The sequence below is a fragment of the Saccostrea cucullata genome, unplaced genomic scaffold, assembly GCF_032062105.1.
Source record: "Saccostrea cucullata isolate Sc308-1 unplaced genomic scaffold, CSIRO_AGI_Scuc_v1 ctg5379, whole genome shotgun sequence".
NCBI lineage: Eukaryota > Metazoa > Mollusca > Bivalvia > Ostreida > Ostreidae > Saccostrea > Saccostrea cuccullata.
In genome coordinates this window covers 1,269-22,913 of record NW_026929504.1, presented here as the reverse complement: position 1 = coordinate 22,913, position 21,645 = coordinate 1,269, and the positions used below count along the sequence as shown (strand labels likewise).

Here is a 21,645-nt window from a genome sequence, read left to right as displayed (position 1 = left end):
TTCAAGTTTGTTCAAATGAAGGGCCATGCCCTCATTTAAGGGGAGATAATTGGGAATTAATGAAAATTTGGTGGCATATTTTAAAAATCTTCTTCTCAAGAACCACTGTGCCAGGAAAGATGAAACTTATGGGGAAACATCCTCAGGTAGTGTAGATTCAAGTTTATTCAAATCATGACCCCCGGGGGTAGGGCGGGGCCAAAATGGCCGAACTAAGTTTTACATAGAAATATATAGGAAAATTCTTTAAAAATCTTCTTCTCAAGAATGACAAAGCCATTATTCATTATATTTATATGGAAGCATGCTCAGGTAGTGTAGATTCAAATTTGTTCAAATCATGACCCCTAGGGGTAGGGCGGGGCCAAAATGGCTGACCAAAATTTTACTTACAAATATATAGGAAAATTCTTTAAAAATCTTTTTCTCAAGAATGAAAAAGCCATAATTCATCATATTTAAATGGAAGCATGCTCAGGTAGTGTAGATTCAAGTTTGTCCAAATCATGACCCCCGGGGGTAGGGCGGGGTCAAAATGGCCGACCAAAGTTTTACATAGAAATATGTAGGAAAATTCTTTAAAAATCTTCTTCTCAAGAATGACAAAGCCATAATTCATCATATTTATATGGAAGCATGCTCAAGTAGTGTAGATTCAAGTTTGTTCAAATCATGACCCCCGGGGGTAGGGCGGGGCCAAAATGGCTGACCAAAGTTTAAAGATATATGTAGGAAAATTCTTTAAAAAATCATTTTCTAAAAAATAGCAAATCCATGATTGGTCATGGGACTACTTTTGGATTTAAACTTTACAATAAAAAGCCATTTTCTATTTTTTCCTACCCTTAGTGCTCAGGTGAGCGATGTGGCCCATGGGCCTCTTGTTTTTTAAATAGATTTTTGAAGAGAAAAATAATTTATATTATATTTGAAACAAAACTACTCCATAGGCGTAGTCACAAGGGGGGCAGCGGGGGCACTAGCCCCCCCACTTTCAGATCTGGGGGGGCAAGAGTATGTCTGTGCCCCCCCACTTTTTAAAGAGGAACAAAATCACAGCTATTTTTCCCCAACATTACCTTTACTATAGGAAATATTCGGATATATTTAAGGAAAAGATAGTGATGCTGAAATTAGTGCACTTTTTATGCAAATGAGGAAAAAAATCCAGAAATTTATGAAATTGGCTAAATAGTAGTATAAACCGGATGGGGGTTCAACTGAGTGCACTTTTTATGCAAATGAGGTCAAAAATGCTGGATTCTGATTGGCTGGGGGATAGGCGGGTCAAGGGAGTGCAGATTGGGGGGTCTGGGGGGATAGCCGGGTCAAGGGAGTGCAGATTGGGGGTCTGGGGGATAGCCGGGTCAAGGCAGTGCAGATTAGGGGGTCTGTGGGGGATAGCCGGGTCAATTCAATTCATTACATATAGCCCCCTAAATACATATAGCCCCTAAATATATATCTAGGGTGTTTTTTACTACACTGTGTTTACATTATACAACACACACAAGCTTATAACGATTCACAACGCTGCTACTACGATTTTGGCATCACGACCGTCAAAAAATTTTGTTTAGGGTCGTGTGCAAAAAATATGCTTACATATGCATTGTGACGTCATACACTTGTAAAATTAAAGTTTCATTTTCACTTCTGTTTCTAAGAAGTGAACTTACATTTTCAGAAAATGTAGGACTATCTTTTGTTTTTTCCTCTCTTTTACTATGATGATTTTCCTGCTGTGAAGCTTTTCTTGTTTAAAGCTCAATTTCTCTATGACCACGGAAGTAAACATCCTGATGCATTCTTACCATGTGAATGTTGAGACCGCGTTCATTTTTGAAATCTCCTTTCTGACAGACATATTCTTTATGTAAGTTTGTCTTATTTTTGTTTCCTATGAAGGTCATCTTTGCATTTAATCATAATTATCATAAGTAAAGTTCTATTTTGAATGTAAATGCTGTATTTATCCTCATTTCATGTGATTTACAGTTGTATAACCTGCATGTAACTCAGAGTGCATTTAATATTTGTATGATGGGTCATTCTATGATTGAATTTAAATCAGAAAAATATTCACTAAATTTTGGTAAAATACATGGTATCTTTTACATTTCTGTCCCTTTTGTCTGTAAATTATTGCTTTACTTACATTGTAAAATGAGGTTAAATGTGTATCACTGAATTGTATGATTTTTTCAGGATCAGCTGAGATGTTATTTCACTGGATTATTTAATGGATAGGCTTATTGGGCATATAGTTGGATATCTCTGGTAAGTTTGTCTTGTTTTTTTTAATTGTTTACATTTCCTATGAAGGTCATCTTTGCATTTAATCATAATTTAAATGTAAAGTTCTATTTTGAATGTAAATGCTGTATTTATCATCATTTCATGTGATTTACAGTTGTATAACCTGCATGTAACTCAGAGTACATTTAATATTTCTATGATGGGTCATTCTATGATTGAATTTCAATCAGAAAAATATTCACTAAATTTTGGTAAAATACATGGTATCTTTTACATTTCTGTCCCTTTTGTCTGTAAATTATTGCTTTACTTACATTGTAAAATGAGGTTAAATGTGTATCACTGAATTGTATGATTTTTTCAGGATCAGCTGAGATGTTATTTCACTGGATTATTTAATGGATAGGCTTATTGGGCATATAGTTGGATATCTCTGGTAAGTTTGTCTTGTTTTTTTTTTAATTGTTTACATTTCCTATGAAGGTCATCTTTGCATTTAAGCATGATTATATGGTTAATTTAATTACTGTGTAATACTTATGTGATATGTTGTCTCTAACTTACATTTATATAAGCACACCCTTATTTAACCTAAAATATATTAACACATGATTAAGGGATCTTCAGAATATTAATAAGTCCTTTTGTATAAATCATGATATAATTTCATAATTCATTATGTATGTTACCCATGGAATTCAGACTTACTAAATGGTGATCAAAGAGATATTAATTAGGAATCTAATAAGAGAAAAGGAAGGAATTTACAAAAGATTAATCCTAATAGTCATTTACTTATGTTTTGATTCTAAATATGTGTGATATATGGCATACATATAATTTCATTTTCACTTTTGTTTCTTGGTAATGAGCTTTAAAAAAAAATGAAGGACTACATGTTGTACTGTGATGATGCTTAAAAAAATGTATTTTTCTGTATGCAGTACTGACAGTTATTAAACCAAAATTGAATCTGCTGTTAATAAAAAGTCTTTTAGTGTCTAAATAATTAATTTGATAATCATTTTATTTGTGATATTAATACAGTAATTGTGCTTTTTTTTTTTACTATCTGAAGATAACATGATGAACTTTTCTCATCTGGAGTTAATGTTAAAAACAATTTTTTGAGATTAAAAACAAATATTTTCATGATCTTTTTTGGCATTGTACATGTTGTATTTAAACATGCATTGTTTCATGCAGTACTCTGTCATATTAACAAAATGCTTTTATTTCTACAGTCATCAACATGGAAGATATGTTTGTTCCTTACCATCTGTAATCAATTCTCTATGAAGTTCAGACTGTCTGCCCTTCCTTTGGAAATACACAGTTAGTCAATCAACATAGAAACACACAAACTTGAAGGTAAAGTTTCAATGAGATACAATTGTAATTTTTATTTATTCATTTTACATATGCATGTATATATTTTTGAATTGATAAGTAAATGATATATGATTTTTAAATAAAGAGGGCTTGGTGGTCATGGTCATGTTTAAACTATATTGATATCCTTTAGAAGAAGAAGAAAAGGCAGAAAAATTCATGATTAAATTTTAAAACTAAAATGTATGAAATTTTTCTTTGCCAAATGATAGTTAACAGCTGAAGATAGCATATCTATAGAATAAGTTAAATATGGCTAATTTGTTAACCCCCCAGCTTCCTTAATAGCATAGTTGGTAAAGATAAGAAGTTTTGACTTCAATTGCTGATGAATTCTGAATTTTCCATTTAATATTAACATTATATCAAAGGGAAAGAATACTATAATGTGGCTCATTAGGATGACCAGAAAAGAAATCTTAATGACCCTCTTGACTATGTATAAAGATTGTAACCTTATAACTGATGTAAGATGATCTGATTGTGTGGAAATAAAATTTCCTGGTGTTTCTACTACCCAAGATCTTCTTATGAGTGTATGGGACTGCTGTAAACCTTCTCCTGTTTATAAAAATAATACCTTGGAGCATGACACTTTATTCATAAAAGGTACTTTCAATATCATTTCTATGAGTTTGTGTTCTTTCTTTTTAATGATGTAGTAATGCATTCAAGTGTTATATCTCCTTTAACCTCATTAATATGTATGCTTCCAAAATCTTAGATCTGTCTGTATTAAATTTCTTCAGCTCTTTGAACACAAATATACCCTGATTCAATCTTTTGAGGTAAACATCATAGACATCATAGATGATTATCAGAGTGTATATATCACAATCTTGACCATAAGGTCAATTTAAATGGTCAAAGGCACAACAAATGAAAGTGAAAACTTTTTTTTTTTTTTTTTTAATCAGAATACATAATTTTGTAATAAACAAACACTGGAAAGTTACTCTCATAATGAGCCTTAATGTCTTCCAAGAGTTCAGTTTGGACTTCCTCCATTAATCCTTGTATCTTGTAATGCTTGTATCTCCAATGGTTTTGTGGGCTAAAAATCCTGTGTCTTTAACAATCTTTTTTTTTCTGACAACTGTTTTCTCTTATCATCTATAAACTTGACTTCTTCTCTAGTCAAAGGTCTTTCAGGGTAATCCAAGTAATTCTTACCCTCTTTTGGTAATAAATGGTTATATTCTTCATTGGCTTCTTCTGCAATCAAGGGTCTTTCTATGTAATCTCTGACAACATTAGGATCACCCTTTTCTGGACATAATTGGTTATATTCTTCTTGAGAAATGATCTCAATAGTGCCATCTTTTTTTATTTTAACTGGTATACCTCTGTCTACATCTTTCTCTGAAAGAATTCTCTCTCCAAACTGAATTTTACTCATTCCTTTACTCTTTTCTTTACTAGAGGTGTTACCCATGGTTAATATGAAAAGTCAAAATCTGATGTAACACCTTGTATTTATACCCTTTTTGTCTATATTTAGAATTCCATCAAGCTTATATTATATAACAATTTTTTTTTTCAACTAAGACATTTTTTTTTATTTTTCAGGATTCTCTAGTGAGGGCTTATGGAAATGATCTATGTCTACTCTCAGAATGGTGAAAGACTATCAGATTATGCAAAGACTAACAGAATATCCTCTCTTGGAACACTGAAACAAGAAAACCAAACTTAAGAGGATGGAGGATTTAAGAAGCACATAGATAAATATGATTTCCAACGAATTTAACCAGTATTATCATAGACTGTGGTTTACAGGATGACAAAGAAAGGACCCATGATTGTATCTTTCACTGTCAGACACTGAGTATGGATAAACTGTTATCATTTATCAGACTGAGATCTAGTCAAATCAAGTATTGAAAATATGATTTCTGATAGCATGAGCTCTTTAAAAACTAATTCTCACGGACCTCAAAGTATCTGAATGTGACTTTTATTTTTACCAATTCATATTGAAGACTGTTGTTATGTATGAGAATATACATTTAAACCTTTTATTTTTCATCTTATTTTTACAACACACTAGAAATTACACAGATATTCAGATGCTGGATTTAATGTTATTATTTAACTTTCCTGGAATTGTAAATATATTTTGTTTGTGTATGTATCATGTTTAATTTTGAATTTAAAATTGGTCTCAATAAGACCCCCAATAAAGATGCAAGTGTCCCATAATCTGTGGTTTAATAATATCTTGAATATCTTTATCATACCATATTCATCATACTAATTACATATAGAATGGTTGTAGGAATACACTTTGTTGTTTAGGACACTTTGTCAAGGTCAAAGCATAAGATTATTGAGATAACTACCTTTGACAATAATTTGTAACTTACAAACTTCACATCATAAGTACACAGATGAAGAATCAATAAGATATTTCTATAGATTTTTTGGATCATTTACTCCTGGGTAAAAGTTAGTTACTTACTGAGATTACTGATTTGAGTCCTGTAATGCAATAACTTAAACATTGTGTGATAACTTATAGACTTTATAAAAATTAGGTGCAAATTCTTAGGAAAGGATTGAAATGTTAATCAAATGTACAATGTTCAAGGGTGTTTATATGACTATTACTATGTAATACCTAGGGTTTCTGTAAAAATCCTATATTCACTACATAGATAAAGACCGGTATAATATATATTTTAAACTATGATGAAGGGAAAAAAAAGTTCAAAAGCTCTCCCCTTCATATCTTTCATATTCTGTCATACACAACAATAGATAAATTGCAGTCATTTAACAAACTGAGGTCTAATCAAATCCTAGAATTGATATTGTGATTTTCTGATAGTATGAAATCTTCAAAAAAAAAAAAAAATAATTCCCAGACTTCAAAGTATCTAAATGTGACTTTTATTTTTACCAATTCATATTGAAGACAGTTGTTATGTATGAGAAGTATACATTTAAACCTTTTATTTTTCATCTTATTTCTACAACCCCTAACAAATTACACAGATGTTTAAAAGCTAGCTTTGGTGTAATTATTACTTTCCTGGAACTGTAAATACATTTTGTTTGTGTATGTGTGTGTGTGTGTGTATTTTGAATTTAATAGGTCTCAATAGGACCCCCATAAAGATGTAAGTGTCCCCTGATCTGTGATGTAATAATATCTTGAATATTTCTATCAACCATTAGACTTCATGCTTACTACACAGAACAGGTTAGAGTAATACACTTAGTTTTATAGGACACTTTGTCAGGGTCAAAGCATGAGATTATTGAGATAACTACCTTTGACAATAATTTGTAACCTGCAAAATTCACATCATAAGTAAAGAAAGATTCGGAGATTTTCTATAGATTTTTGGATCATTTTTCTCCTGGGTAAAATTTAGTTGTTGTAACTTTAACATTTTGTGATAACCTAGAGACTTTATATCAGCTCTATTGGGTGGCATAGCATATTCTTTGGAAAGAATTGAAATGTAAATCATATGCACTATGTTCAAGGATGTTTAAAGACTATTACTATGTAATACCTTAGAATTCTGTAAAAAAAAAAAAAAAAAAAAAATTTATCACTGCGTAGATAAAGACTGGTTGGAATAATTTATGTTTTGAAATAAGGTTTAGGGAAAAAAGTCAAGAATGTGGATATGACTTTTATTCAAATGGTGCAGTACAGCAACTCTGGTGATTTACATACCTTCAGTCATAAATACATGTAGATAGGTATTGGGAAGACTCCTCTAGATTTTGAAATTTTTAATTCAAAAGTATAGATTTTTTTAAAGTTTGAAAGATTGAATAGCAGCATATCATTTGCTTGTGAATTAAAAAATAAATCCAATCATATACATCTTTAGATGATAATTGTAGTATTTTATCAATTCCTGGACTTCGGTCTTGATATCATCCTTATATGTCCTTAAAATTTTAATGACTGTCTTTTAGTTTTAGTTGAATTAGTTTCTTTTCTACATGTGAAAATTACATCATCCAAAGAAGTTCTTCATCTGTATGTTATATGAAGAAGACAATTTTCATCACAGTGAAAGAGATTGTTTTGTTAAACATAATGCATTGATGCACAAATATACTTTTAGATTTTTAATAGCTAGGGTTCATATTTCTTAATATGGAATGCTAAGTACTGTTGATTTCAATTTTTTGTGAACAAAGACATACTAGTAGAAAAAAAATGTACATGATGTGTTAGAAAAGCATGTGTAAACCTGATGACTTTATATTTGCTGATTAAATCAATTATGAGTTTCATCTTTGTTACATTGTAAACATTTCTAAGTAGGGCACACATCAGAAACTCTTAAAATTCTGACTATCAGGGTTTAACACAACAATTCCAAATGATTTTTGGACGCTTTTTATGTATCAAAAAAAAAAAAAAAAAACAGAATGTTTGTTCACAGATGTTCCAATGGAAAACAACCACAAAGAAATGATTTGATATGTTCTTTATGTGATTCATATAAAATGTATTTTGAAAAGTTGTACCCTAACATTTATCTTTTGCATAAATACATTTTTTGTGGAGAATTTCTCATAACTTTGAAAAAGTAGTCTTATTGTATAATATGGTTAAGGTGATTCCACCCTCACAATTTTATAGGTTCAAAGTACAAAAACTGCATTTATTTTCATTTAATATACTTTAAATTTTCCATTTATTGCAAAAAATGTATAGGTCATCATATTATTTAAGATGCAAAACATAAATAAATAGAAGTGTATGTCAACATAAAAAAATCGCACATTTTTTGTAATGGTATTATGAAAATATGTAAAAACTGGTTAAAATGCATAATTCTGATGCTTAATGTTCATAAATATTTCCTACTTGAAAGATACTTTTGAATTGTGAATATCAGGGAAACTATTTTACAATAAAGCAAATGCCTGAATGAAGAAAGAAGGAGTTATTGCCCTTGTCAACATTTTTTTTTATTGAATAATTGATTAAATATAGAAAATATGCATTTTTTTTTAATTCTTTAACTTAACAATATTTATCATTACACCTATTCTAATTCTTCCAAGACATATTTTTCTATTAGGTATGAATTTAAACTAATTACAAAAAACCTATGACATCATAGGAGGGTGGAATTACCTTATTAAAATTTTGGAGACTTTAAAGTTGTACATGATGTGTTACACATCTTACATATGTAACCATTTCATTTCAGGGCATTCAGCATATATTGTGGTTTTGTCTTAAATTTGTTTGTTCATGTAATCAATAATTTGAGAATACTCAAATTAGGTAATGCATGAGAGAATAGGCAAGAAAATCAGGTTTAAGAAATGGTTTTTACTATTTATAAGGGGTTAATCTATATATTGAATCTATAAGTACATTTAGTCTATACAATTAAGGTATTTATGTATGAAATAAACTTGCATTTGAGCATTTTAAGACAATTGTAAACATTACTTTAACCAGTTTAAAAAATGATTAGATTCACTGTCAGCATGTTAAGTCTTGTAAAATAAATGAGAAAACAAACAATTTTATTTGAGTCAGTTTTTTTTTTTAATGTAAATAAGAAGCATTGGAAGATGGGAATATTTCACAAAGTTGATTGAGCATAATTCTCACTAGGACAGTAGGAGTATTATGATTTAAGCATTAAAGAAACCATTTCATATTTCAATATACAAACCATGTTTAGTCATGCAGTATATAGTTTACACTTGCCAAAAAGTAAATGATATCTCTATTCAGGGTCAATCCAAAGGTCAAAAAGGAATGAAAAAAAAATTTTCTCTTTATGTATCAAACATGTAGGTATTATTGCAATAAATTCACTGTATTCATTTTTTATGTCCTCTTTCTATGTATGAATAGCTCTGATTTAGGCAATCAAAATACAAAAAGCAAATGAGTTATGTCAAATGATGAAGGTATACACCAGAAATTAACATGGACAGAGAATTTTGAGTTTCCCTCAAATATGGCTGCCAAGTGATGTGAAATAAAAACAAAATGTGGATTCATCTATTAGGATTGAGACTTGTACATATTATGAATGATGGGTACTATGACATTAAGAATGACATGAAAGAAATAAGTTTGATTCAATTATATAAACAGTTCTTAATCCATACAGTCAAAATGGAGGGCATATATTTTTCTTTATAGGCATAAAGTAACAAACACTCACCCAATGCATCAAAATTTTACTTTTTGAAGAAAAGGAACCCTACTTACTTTGTTGAGTTGACATTCATATTTTTTGTGTTTAACAGGTAGACTAATGGTTTCTGACTAGTATAATGAGAACTTTTTATTTAAGAGTCATCAGATTGTTCTGATATTTTGGTTAAGATATCTGCATGACATCAATTAATTTGTTCATACAAAGGGATAAAAGCTTTTCCAGGTTTCCTCTTTACTCAGATTAGATTGTGTCTTGCTAATATATCCAACATATAAGATACTCATCAAAGTCAAACAAAGGTAAATAAATGACCTTATTAAGTTTTTAGTCAAAAGGTCAAAGAGATGTGGACATCTGCTAAATTTAATTGTTTAGTTAATATTCATCAAACTTCATGGATAGGTTAATTAAACAAACTTCATATATTTTGATTTTCAGGTCAAAGATCAGCACAATTTTTGCTATACCATTGTTGTCCATGAATATCTTACCACCTCTATTGACTTTTCAGGTTAAAAGGTCAATGTATTCCTGCTACAGTAAAAAAACTTCATTATAAGGATCTCATAGTGATACTTTTTATTTGTAAGAAATTAGGTATAAAATCTCTCACTCTTTCTATAATATGTCACTGAATGTGCTCCTTTATTTTAGAGAGTTTTACAAGCAAATCATATACTGACTTTCAATCCTTCAAAACACAATATATATTGAATCTCGAGTTTCAGGCTTTTAGCCTTTTAGGATTTCAATCTTAAAAACTTTCAGACTTTCAATCTTTAAAAACTTTCAATCTTGAGGACTGAGTATTTTAATATTTATTTTGTAAGTCTTGTCTTTTATGTCATTACGATTAATCCTTAGTAATTCAAACTTTTCATATTTGTAAAACCAGAGTGTGAAAGTACAGTGTTTGTGTAATCTTCTTAATGTTTATCTATAAATACTGATTTTAATACAGTCAAATATAATTTTCTGATGATCAAAATTTCCAACTGAATTCAAAGACAAACTGCCTGACCTATACATATTTAGAATTTCAATATCATACACTCTTGAATATCCATAAATATCAAAATATAATGATTCAGCATTAGCTATCATCCATACACTTGTTAACCTAAGGAAGGCTCTTATCATAAGTTAAACGCATGAAATTCCTCATGCAATTTTGAAGAATTTCTGTTATAAAGGATGCTAAAGACAAAAGGCCCATAAATTTCCAAGTACATGTAGTAATAATTTTTTAAAACTGTATATCCACATTAAATTGAGTAACATTTGAAGAACCTTTTTTGCTTTATAACTCATGACATTTCATGCAGATAGTGGCTATAATGTGTAAATAATCTTAATGAAAAGAGGATGGTGTAAAGTTAGCCTCACCCCACACCCAAGGGAGAGGGGAAGGGGGTTGAACCCTTCTTTTGTCCAGGAAACATGAATTTTAAAGTTAAAAAAATTATAAAATTGAATTAAATTTGTTTTTTTAAAAAAAAAGTCATAAGATTGAATTAAATTAATTTTTCATTTCCTTTTTTTATTTATTTTTTTAACTTTATTTCATGTTTCCTGGACAAACAATTTTATAATTTTTTTTTAATCTTTATTTACATCTGTGTTCATAAGAATGCTAACAAATATTTAAAAATAAACTCTGATTTTATCACCTCATTGATAGTTTCCCCCCTCTCCCTTGGGTGTGGGGTGAGGCTAACTTTACACCATCCTCTTTTCATTAAGATTATTTACACATTATACCCACTATCTGCATGAAATGTCATGAGTTATAAAGGAAGAAAGGTTCTTCAAATGTTACTCAATTTAATGTGGATATATAGTTTTTAAAATTATCACTGTACTTGGAAATTTATGGGCTTTTTGTCTTTAGCATCCTTTATAACAGAAATTCTTCAAAATTGCATGAGGAATTTCATGCGTTTAACTTATGATAAGAGCCTTCCTTAGGTTAACAAGTGTATGGATGATAGCTAATGCTGAATCATTATATTTTGATATTTATGGATATTCAAGAGTGTATGATATTGAAATTCTAAATATGTATAGGTCAGACAGTTTGTCTTTGAATTCAGTTTTAAAATTTTGATCATCACAAAATTATATTTGACTGTATTAAAATCAGTATTTATAGATAAACATTAAGAAGATTACACAAACACTGTACTTTCACACTCTGGTTTTACAAACATGAAAAGTTTGAATTACTAAGGATTAATCATAATGACATAAAAGACAAGACTTACAAAATGAATATTAAAATACTCAGTCCTCAAGATTGAAAGTTTTTAAAGATTAAAAGTCTGAGAGTCTAAAAGCCTAAAAGGCTGAAAGTCTGAATCTCAAGATTTAATATATATTGTGTTTTGAAGGATTGAAAGTCAGTATATGATTTGCTTGTAAAACTCTCTAAAATGAAGGAGCACATTCAGTGACATATTATAGAAAGAGTGGGAGATTTTATACCTAATTCCTTACAAATAAAGAATATCACTATGAGATCCTTATAATGAAGTTTTACTGTAGCAGGAATACATTGACCTTTAACCTGAAAAGTCAATAGAGGTGTTAAGATATTCATGGACAACAATGGTATAGCAAAAATTGTGCTGATCTTTGACCTGAAAATCAAAATATATGAAGTTTGTTTAATTAACCTATCCATGAAGTTTGATGAATATTAACTAAACAATTAAATTTAGCAGATGTCCACATCTCTTTGACCTTTTGACTAAAAACTTAATAAGGTCATTTATTTACCTTTGTTTGACTTTGATGAGTATCTTATATGTTGGATATATTAGCAAGACACAATCTAATCTGAGTAAAGAGGAAACCTGGAAAAGCTTTTATCCCTTTGTATGAACAAATTAATTGATGTCATGCAGATATCTTAACCAAAATATCAGAACAATCTGATGACTCTTAAATAAAAAGTTCTCATTATACTAGTCAGAAACCATTAGTCTACCTGTCAAACACAAAAATATGAATGTCAACTCAACAAAGTAAGTGGGGTTACTTTTCTTCAAAAAGTAAAATTTTGATGCATTGGGTGAGTGTTTGTTACTTTATGCCTATAAAGAAAAATATATGCCCTCCATTTTGACTGTATGGATTAAGAACTGTTTATATAATTGAATCAAACTTATTTCTTTCATGTCATTCTTAATGTCATAGTACCCATCATTCATAATATGTACAAGTCTCAATCCTAATAGATGAATCCACATTTTGTTTTTATTTCACATCCCTTGGCAACCATATTTGAGGGAAACTCAAAATTCTCTGTCCATGTTAATTTCTGGTGTATACCTTCATCATTTGACATAACTCATTTGCTTTTTGTATTTTGATTGCCTAAATCAGAGCTATTCATACATAGAAAGAGGACAAAAAAAATGAATAAAGTGAATTTATTGCAATAATACCTACATGTTTGATACATAAAGAGAAACATTTTTTTTTTCATTCCTTTTTGACCTTTGGATTGACCCTGAATAGAGATATCATTTACTTTTTGGCAAGTGTAAACTATATACTGCATGACTAAACATGGTTTGTATATTGAAATATGAAATGGTTTCTTTAATGCTTAAATCATAATACTCCTACTGTCCTAGTGAGAATTATGCTCAATCAACTTTGTGAAATATTCCCATCTTCCAATGCTTCTTATTTACATTAAAAAAAACTGACTCAAATAAAATTGGTTTTCTCATTTATTTTACAAGAAATAACATGCTGACAGTGAATCTAATCATTTTTTAAACTGGTTAAAGTAATGTTTACAATTGTCTTAAAATGCTCAAATGCAAGTTTATTTCATACATAAATACCTTAATTGTATAGACTAAATGTACTTATAGATTCAATATATAGATTAACCCCTTATAAATAGTAAAAACCATTTCTTAAACCTGATTTTCTTGCCTATTCTCTCATGCATTACCTAATTTGAGTATTCTCAAATTATTGATTACATGAACAAACAAATTTAAGACAAAACCACAATATATGCTGAATGCCCTGAAATGAAATGGTTACATATGTAAGATGTGTAACACATCATGTACAACTTTAAAGTCTAAAAATTTTAAGCTAAGGTAATTCCACCCTCCTATGATGTCATATTTTGCAAAAACTGTAATTAGTTTAAATTCATACCTAATAGAAAAATATGTCTTGGAAGAATTACAATAGGTGTAATGATAAATATTGTTAAGTTAAAGAATTTTAAAAAATGCATATTTTCTATATTTATTCAATTATTCAATCTTTAAAAAAAATGTTGACAAGGGCAATAACTCAAAATTCTTCATTCAGGCATTTGCTTTATTGTAAAATAGTTTCCCTGATATTCACAATTCAAAAGTATCTTTCAAGTAGGAAGTATTTAGGAACACTCAAGAATTATGCATTTTAACCAGTTTTTACATATTTTCATAATACCATTTACAAAAAATGTGCGATTTTTTTATGTTGACATATTCTATTTATTTATGTTTTGCATCTTAAATAATATGATGACCTATACATTTTTTGCAATAAATAAAATTTAAAGTTTTAAATGAAAATAAATGGAGTTTTTGAACTTTGACCCTATAAAATTGTGAGGTGGAATCACCTTAACCATATTATACAATAAGACTACTTTTTCAAAGTTATGAGAAATTCTCCACAAAAAATGTATTTATGCAAAAGATAAATGTTAGGGTACAATTTCAAAATACATTTTATATGAATCACATAAAGAACATATCAAATCATTTCTTTGTGGTTGTTTTCCATTGGAACATCTGTTAAGAAACATTCTGTTTTGTCTTTTTTTTTTTTTTTTTTTTGATACATAAAAAGCGTCCAAAAATCATTTGGAATTGTTGTGTTAAACCCTGATAGTCAGAATTTTAAGAGTTTCTGATGTGTGCCCTACTTAGAAATGTTTACAATGTAACAAAGATGAAATTCCTAATTGATTTAATCAGCAATTATAAAGTCATCAGGTTTTATGCTTTTATAACACATCATGTACATTTTTTTTTCTACTAGTATGTCTTTGTTCACAAAAAATGGAAATCAACAGTACTTAGCATTCCATATTAAGAAATATGAACCCTAGCTATTAAAAATCTAAAAGTATATTTGTGCATCAATGCATTATGTTTAACAAAACAATCTCTTTCACTGTGATGAAAATTGTCTTCTTCATATAACATGCAGATGAAGAACTTCTTTGGATGATGTCATTTTCACATGTAGAAAAGAAACTAATTCAACTAAAACTAAAAGACAGTCATTAAAATTTTAAGGACATTAAAGGATGATATCAAGACCGAAGTCCAGGAATTGATAAAATTCTACAATTATCATCCAAAGATGTATATGTTTGGATTTATTTTTTAATTCACAAGCAAATGATATGCTGCCATTTAATCTTTCAAACTTAAAAAAAAAAATCTATACTTTTGAATTAAAAATTCAAAATCTAGAGGAGTCTTCCCAATACCTATCTACATGTATTTATGACTGAAGGTATGTAAATCACCAGAGTTGCTGTACTGCACCATTTGAATAAAAGTCATATCCACATTCTTGACTTTTATCCCTAAACCTTATTTCAAAACATAAATTATTCCAACCAGTCTTTATCTACGCAGTGATAATAAAATTTTTACAGAATTCTAAGGTATTACATAGTAATAGTCTTTAAACATCCTTGAACATAGTGCATATGATTTACATTTCAATTCTTTCCAAAGAGTATGCTATGCCACCCAATAGAGCTGATATAAAGTCTCTACCCTATCACAAAATGTTAAAGTTACAACAACTAAATTTTACCCAGGAGAAAAATGATCCAAAAATCTATAGAAAATCTCCGAATCTTTCTTTACTTATGATGTGAATTTTGCAGGTTACAAATTATTGTCAAAGGTAGTTATCTCAATAATCTCATGCTTTGACCCTGACAAAGTGTCCTATAAAACTAAGTGTATTACTCTAACCTGTTCTGTGTAGTAAGCATGAAGTCTAATGGTTGATAGAAATATTCAAGATATTATTACATCACAGATCAGGGGACACTTACATCTTTATGGGGGTCCTATTGAGACCTATTAAATTCAAAATAGGACACACACACACACATACACAAACAAAATGTATTTACAGTTCCAGGAAAGTAATAATTACACCAAAGCTAGCTTTTAAACATCTGTGTAATTTGTTAGGGGTTGTAGAAATAAGATGAAAAATAAAAGGTTTAAATGTATACTTCTCATACATAACAACTGTCTTCAATATGAATTGGTAAAAACAAAAGTCACATTTAGATACTTTGAAGTCTGGGAATTAATTTTTTTTTTTTTGGAGATTTCATACTATCAGAAAATCTCAATATCAATTCTAGGATTTGATTAGACCTCAGTTTGTTAAATGACTGCAATTTATCTATTGTTGTGTATGACAGAATATGAAAGATATGAAGGGGAGAGCTTTTGAACTTTTTTTTCCCTTCATCATAGTTTAAAATATATATTATACCTGTCTTTATCTAAGTGGTGAATATAGGATTTTTACAGAAACCCTAGGTATTACATAGTAATAGTCATATAAACACCCTTGAACATTGTACATTTGATTAACATTTCAATCCTTTCCTAAGAATTTGCACCTAATTTTTATAAAGTCTATAAGTTATCACACAATGTTTAAGTTATTGCATTACAGGACTCAAATCAGTAATCTCAGTAACTAACTAACTTTTACCCAGGAGTAAATGATCCAAAAAATCTATAGAAATATCTTATTGATTCTTCATCTGTGTACTTATGATGTGAAGTTTGTAAGTTACAAATTATTGTCAAAGAAGTCATCTCAATAATCTTATGCTTTGACCTTGACAAAGTGTCCTAAACAACAAAGTGTATTCCTACAACCATTCTATATGTAATTAGTATGATGAATATGGTATGATAAAGATATTCAAGATATTATTAAACCACAGATTATGGGACACTTGCATCTTTATTGGGGGTCTTATTGAGACCAATTTTAAATTCAAAATTAAACATGATACATACACAAACAAAATATATTTACAATTCCAGGAAAGTTAAATAATAACATTAAATCCAGCATCTGGATATCTGTGTAATTTCTAGGGGGTTGTAAAAATTAGATGAAAAATAAAAGGTTTAAATGTGTAATTCCCATACATAACAACAGTCTTCAATATGAATTGGTAAAAATAAAAGTCACATTCAGATACTTTGAGGTCTGTGAGAATTAGTTTTTAAAGAGCTCATGCTATCAGAAAATCATATTTTCAATACTTGATTTGACTAGATCTCAGTTTGATAAATGATTACACTTTATCCATAGTCAGTGTCTGACAGTGAAAGATACAATCCTGAGTCCTTTCTTTGTCATCCTGTAAACCACAGTCTATGATCGTACTGGTTAAATTCGTTGGAAATCATATTTATCTATGTTCTTCTTAAATCCTCCATCCTCTTAAGTTTGGTTTTCTTGTTTCAGTGTTCCAAGAGAGGATATTCTGTTAGTCTTTGCATAATCTGATAGTCTTTCACCATTCTAAGAGTAGACATAGATCATTTCCATAAGCCCTCACTAGAGAATCCTGAAAAATAAAAAAAAAATAATGTCTTAGTTGAAAAAAAATTGTAATGTAATATAAGCTTGATGGAATTCTAAATATAGACGAAAAGGATATAAATACAAGTTGTAACATAAGATTTTGACTTTTCATATTAACCATGGGTAACACCTCTAGTAAAGAAAAGAGTAAAGGAATGAGTAAAATTCAGTTTGGAGAGAGAATTCTTTCAGAGAAAGATGTAGACAGAGGTATACCAGTTAAAATAAAAAAAGATGGCACTATTGAGATCATTTCTCAAGAAGAATATAACCAATTATGTCCAGAAAAGGGTGATCCTAATGTTGTCAGAGATTACATAGAAAGACCCTTGATTGCAGAAGAAGCCAATGAAGAATATAACCATTTATTACCAAAAGAGGGTAAGAATTACTTGGATTACCCTGAAAGACCTTTGACTAGAGAAGAAGTCAAGTTTATAGATGATAAGAGAAAACAGTTGTCAGAAAAAAAAAGATTGTTAAAGACACATGATTTTTAGCCCACAAAACCATTGGAGATACAAGGATTACAAGATACAAGGATTAATGGAGGAAGTCCAAACTGAACTCTTGGAAGACATTAAGGCTCATTATGAGAGTAACTTTCCAGTGTTTGTTTATTACAAAATTATGTATTCTGATTTAAAAAAAAAAAAAAGTTTTCACTTTCATTTGTTGTGCCTTTGACCATTTAAATTGACCTTATGGTCAAGATTGTGATATATACACTCTGATAATCATCTATGATGTCTCTATGATGTTTACCTCAAAAGATTGAATCAGGGTATTTGTGTTCAAAGAGCTGAAGAAACTATACAGACAGATCTAAGATTTTGGAAGCATACATATTAATGAGGTTAAAGGAGATATAACACTTGAATTCATTACTACATTATTAAACAGAAAGAACACAAACTCATAGAAATGATATTGAAAGTACCTTTTATGAATAAAGTGTCATGCTCCAAGGTATTATTTTTATAAACAGGAGAAGGTTTACAGCAGTCCCATACACTCATAAGAAGATCTTGGGTAGTAGAAACACCAGGAAATTTTATTTCCACACAATCAGATCATCTTACATCAGTTATAAGGTTACAATCTTTATACATAGTCAAGAGGGTCATTAAGATTTCTTTTCTGGTCATCCTAATGGACCACATTATAGTATTCTTTCCCTGTGATATAATGTTAATATATTAAATGGAATATTCAGAATTCATCAGCAATTGGAGTCAAAACTTGCTATCTTTACCATTTATGCTATTAAGGAAGCTGGGGTTAACAAATTAGCCATATTTAACTTATTCTATAGATATGCTCTAGCTGTTAACTTTCATTTGGCAAAGAAAAATTTCATACATTTTAGTTTAAAAAAATGATCATGCATTTTTGTATATTTTTCTTCTTTCTTTCTAAAGGATATCAATATAGTCTAAACATGACCATGACCACCAAGCCCTCTTTATTTAAAAAATCATATATCATTTACTTATCAATTCAAAAATATAAACATGCATATGTAAAATAAATAAATAAATAAATAAAAATTACAATTGTATCTCATTGAAACTTTACCTTCAAGTTTGTGTGTTTCTATGTTGGTTGACTAACTGTGTATTTCCAAAGGAACAGCAGACAGTCTGAACTTCATAGAGAATTGATTATAGATGGTTAGGAACAAACCATATCTTCCATGTTGATGACTGTAGAAATAAAACCATTTTGTTAATATGACAGAGTACTGCATGAAACAATGCATGTTTAAATACAACATGTACAATGTCAAAAAAGATCATGAAAATATTTGTTTTTAATCTCAAAAATTGTTTTTAACATTAACTCCAGATGAGAAAAGTTCATCATGTTATCTTAAGATAATAAAAAAAAAGCACAATTACTGTATTAATATCACAAATAAAATGATTATCAAATTAATTATTTAGACACTAAAAGACTTTTTATTAACAGCAGATTCAATTTTGGTTTAATAACTGTCAGTACTGCATACAGAAAAATACATTTTTTTTTTTTAGCATCATCACAGTACAACATGTAGTCCTTCATTTTTTGAAAAGCTCATTACCAAGAAACAAAAGTGAAAATGAAATTATATGTATGCCATATATCACACATATTTAGAATCAAAACAAAAGTAAATGACTTAGAATTAATCTTTTGTAAATTCCTTCTTTTCTCTTATTAGATTCCTAATTAATATCTCTTTGATCACCATTTAGTAAGTCTGAATTCCATGGGTAACATACATAATGAATTATGAAATTATATCATGATTTATACAAAAGGACTTATTAATATTCTGAAGATCCCTTAATCATGTGTTAATATATTTTAGGTTAAATAAGAAAGTGCTTATATAAATGTAAGTCAGAGACAACAGATCACATAAGTATTGCACAGTAATTAAATTAACCATATAATCATGCTTAAATGCAATGATGAACTTCATAGGAAATGTAAACAATTAAAAAAAAACAAGACAAACTTACCAGAGATATCCAACTATATGCCCAATAAGCCTATCCATTAAATAATCCAGTGAAATAACATCTCAGCTGATCCTGAAAAAATCATACAATTCAGTGATACACATTTAACCTCATTTTACAATGTAAGTAAAGCAATAATTTACAGACAAAAGGGACAGAAATGTAAAAGATACCATGTATTTTACCAAAATTTAGTGAATATTTTTCTGATTGAAATTCAATCATACAATGACCCATCATACAAATATTAAATGTACTCTGAGTTACATGCAGGTTTTACAACTGTAAATCACATGAAATGATGATAAATACAGCATTTACATTCAAAATAGAACTTTACATATAAATTTTGATTAAATGCAAAGATGACCTTAATATGAAATGTAAACAAAAATAAGACAAACTTACCTGTGGAATATGTCTGTCAGAAAGGAGATTTCAAAAATGAACCCGCTCTCAACATTCACATGGTAAGAATGCATCAGGATGTTTACTTCAGTGGTCATAGAGAAATTGAGCTTTAAACAAGAAAAGCTTCACAGCAGGAAAATCATCATAGTAAAAGAGAGGAAAAACAAAAGATAGTCCTACATTTTCTGAAAATGTAAGTTCACTTCTTAGAAACAAAAGTGAAAATGAAACTTTAATTTTACAAGTATATGACGTCACAATGCATAGGTAAGCACATTTTTTGCACAGGACCCTAAACAAACTTGAGTCGTTGCCAAAATCGTAGTAGCAGCGTTGTGAATCGTAGTAGCAGCGTAGTGTATAATGTAAACACAGTGTAAACACACCCCGGTATTTAGGGGGCTATATGTACTGAATTGACCCGGCTATCCCCCACAGACCCCCTAATCTGCACTGCCTTGACCCGGCTATCCCCCAGACCCCCAATCTGCACTCCCTTGACCCAGCTATCCCCCCAGACCCCTCCAATCTGCACTCCCTTGACCCGCCTATCCCCCAGCCAATCAGAATCCAGCATTTTTGACCTCATTTGCATAAAAAGTGCACTCAGTTGAACCCCCCATCTAGACGGTTTATACTACTCTAAATTTCTTGTCGGTAATATGGTTCACATGAATTATAGATTTAAAACTAATTTAGGTTTTGCAAGCCATCATTGATACTGCAAGTGCTATATATACGTATTTTACATGGACCATGTAAATTATTATATCGATATCAATGTAATACTATGTGTCCAAAATACAATGATAGTATTATAAATATACACTGTAGGTATACATTGTACATGTATCAGCTGAAATGCCAATAAGGCAACTGATAATTTTTTTGTAAATTCTCCTATCCATGTTACAATCATTATCATTATAATATGATTTCAAAATTGTTAAAATTTTCACAGTATGCCTATGGGTCGGGGGCTGCGGTCCTTCACTCTCTGTGCGTATTTAGTATTTTAACTAGAGAAAAACTTCTCTGAGGTACTGGTTGCCCCCTCCCCCCCCCCCCCCCCCACGACTTTCAAATATATTGCTACGAGCCTGTTCCAGCCCCTTGTCATATATAGCTTTTACTCTTAAGAAAATTTCTTTTTATTCCAAATTTTCGCAAGTTTTTTTTTTATATAAAACTTGTGGATGTATAGGTGGAGGGGGGCTGTGTCCAAAATA

The 21,645-nt window shown here is 29.7% G+C and overlaps 2 long non-coding RNA genes across 3 annotated transcripts; one reads left to right on the top strand and one right to left on the bottom strand.

Annotated features, from left to right (window-relative positions):
* The first annotated feature begins 1,680 nt into the window (after window positions 1–1,680).
* On the top strand, window positions 1,681–6,976 carry LOC134281051 (uncharacterized). 2 transcript variants are annotated; one of them, XR_009995011.1, is made up of 5 exons: window positions 1,681–1,876; window positions 2,209–2,280; window positions 2,624–2,695; window positions 3,504–3,630; window positions 5,221–6,976. It is a non-coding gene; the product is annotated as an uncharacterized LOC134281051 (long non-coding RNA). The 2 variants fall into 2 exon arrangements; XR_009995010.1 differs by lacking the exon at window positions 1,681–1,876 and having other exon boundaries at window positions 1,992–2,280.
* Window positions 6,977–15,721: 8,745 nt separating this feature from the next.
* On the bottom strand, window positions 15,722–20,631 carry LOC134281050 (uncharacterized). Its single transcript, XR_009995009.1, has 4 exons — window positions 20,414–20,631; window positions 20,006–20,077; window positions 19,074–19,201; window positions 15,722–17,478 (listed from the first exon to the last, which is right to left on the bottom strand). It is a non-coding gene; the product is annotated as an uncharacterized LOC134281050 (long non-coding RNA).
* Between the last annotated feature and the right edge of the window lie 1,014 nt (window positions 20,632–21,645).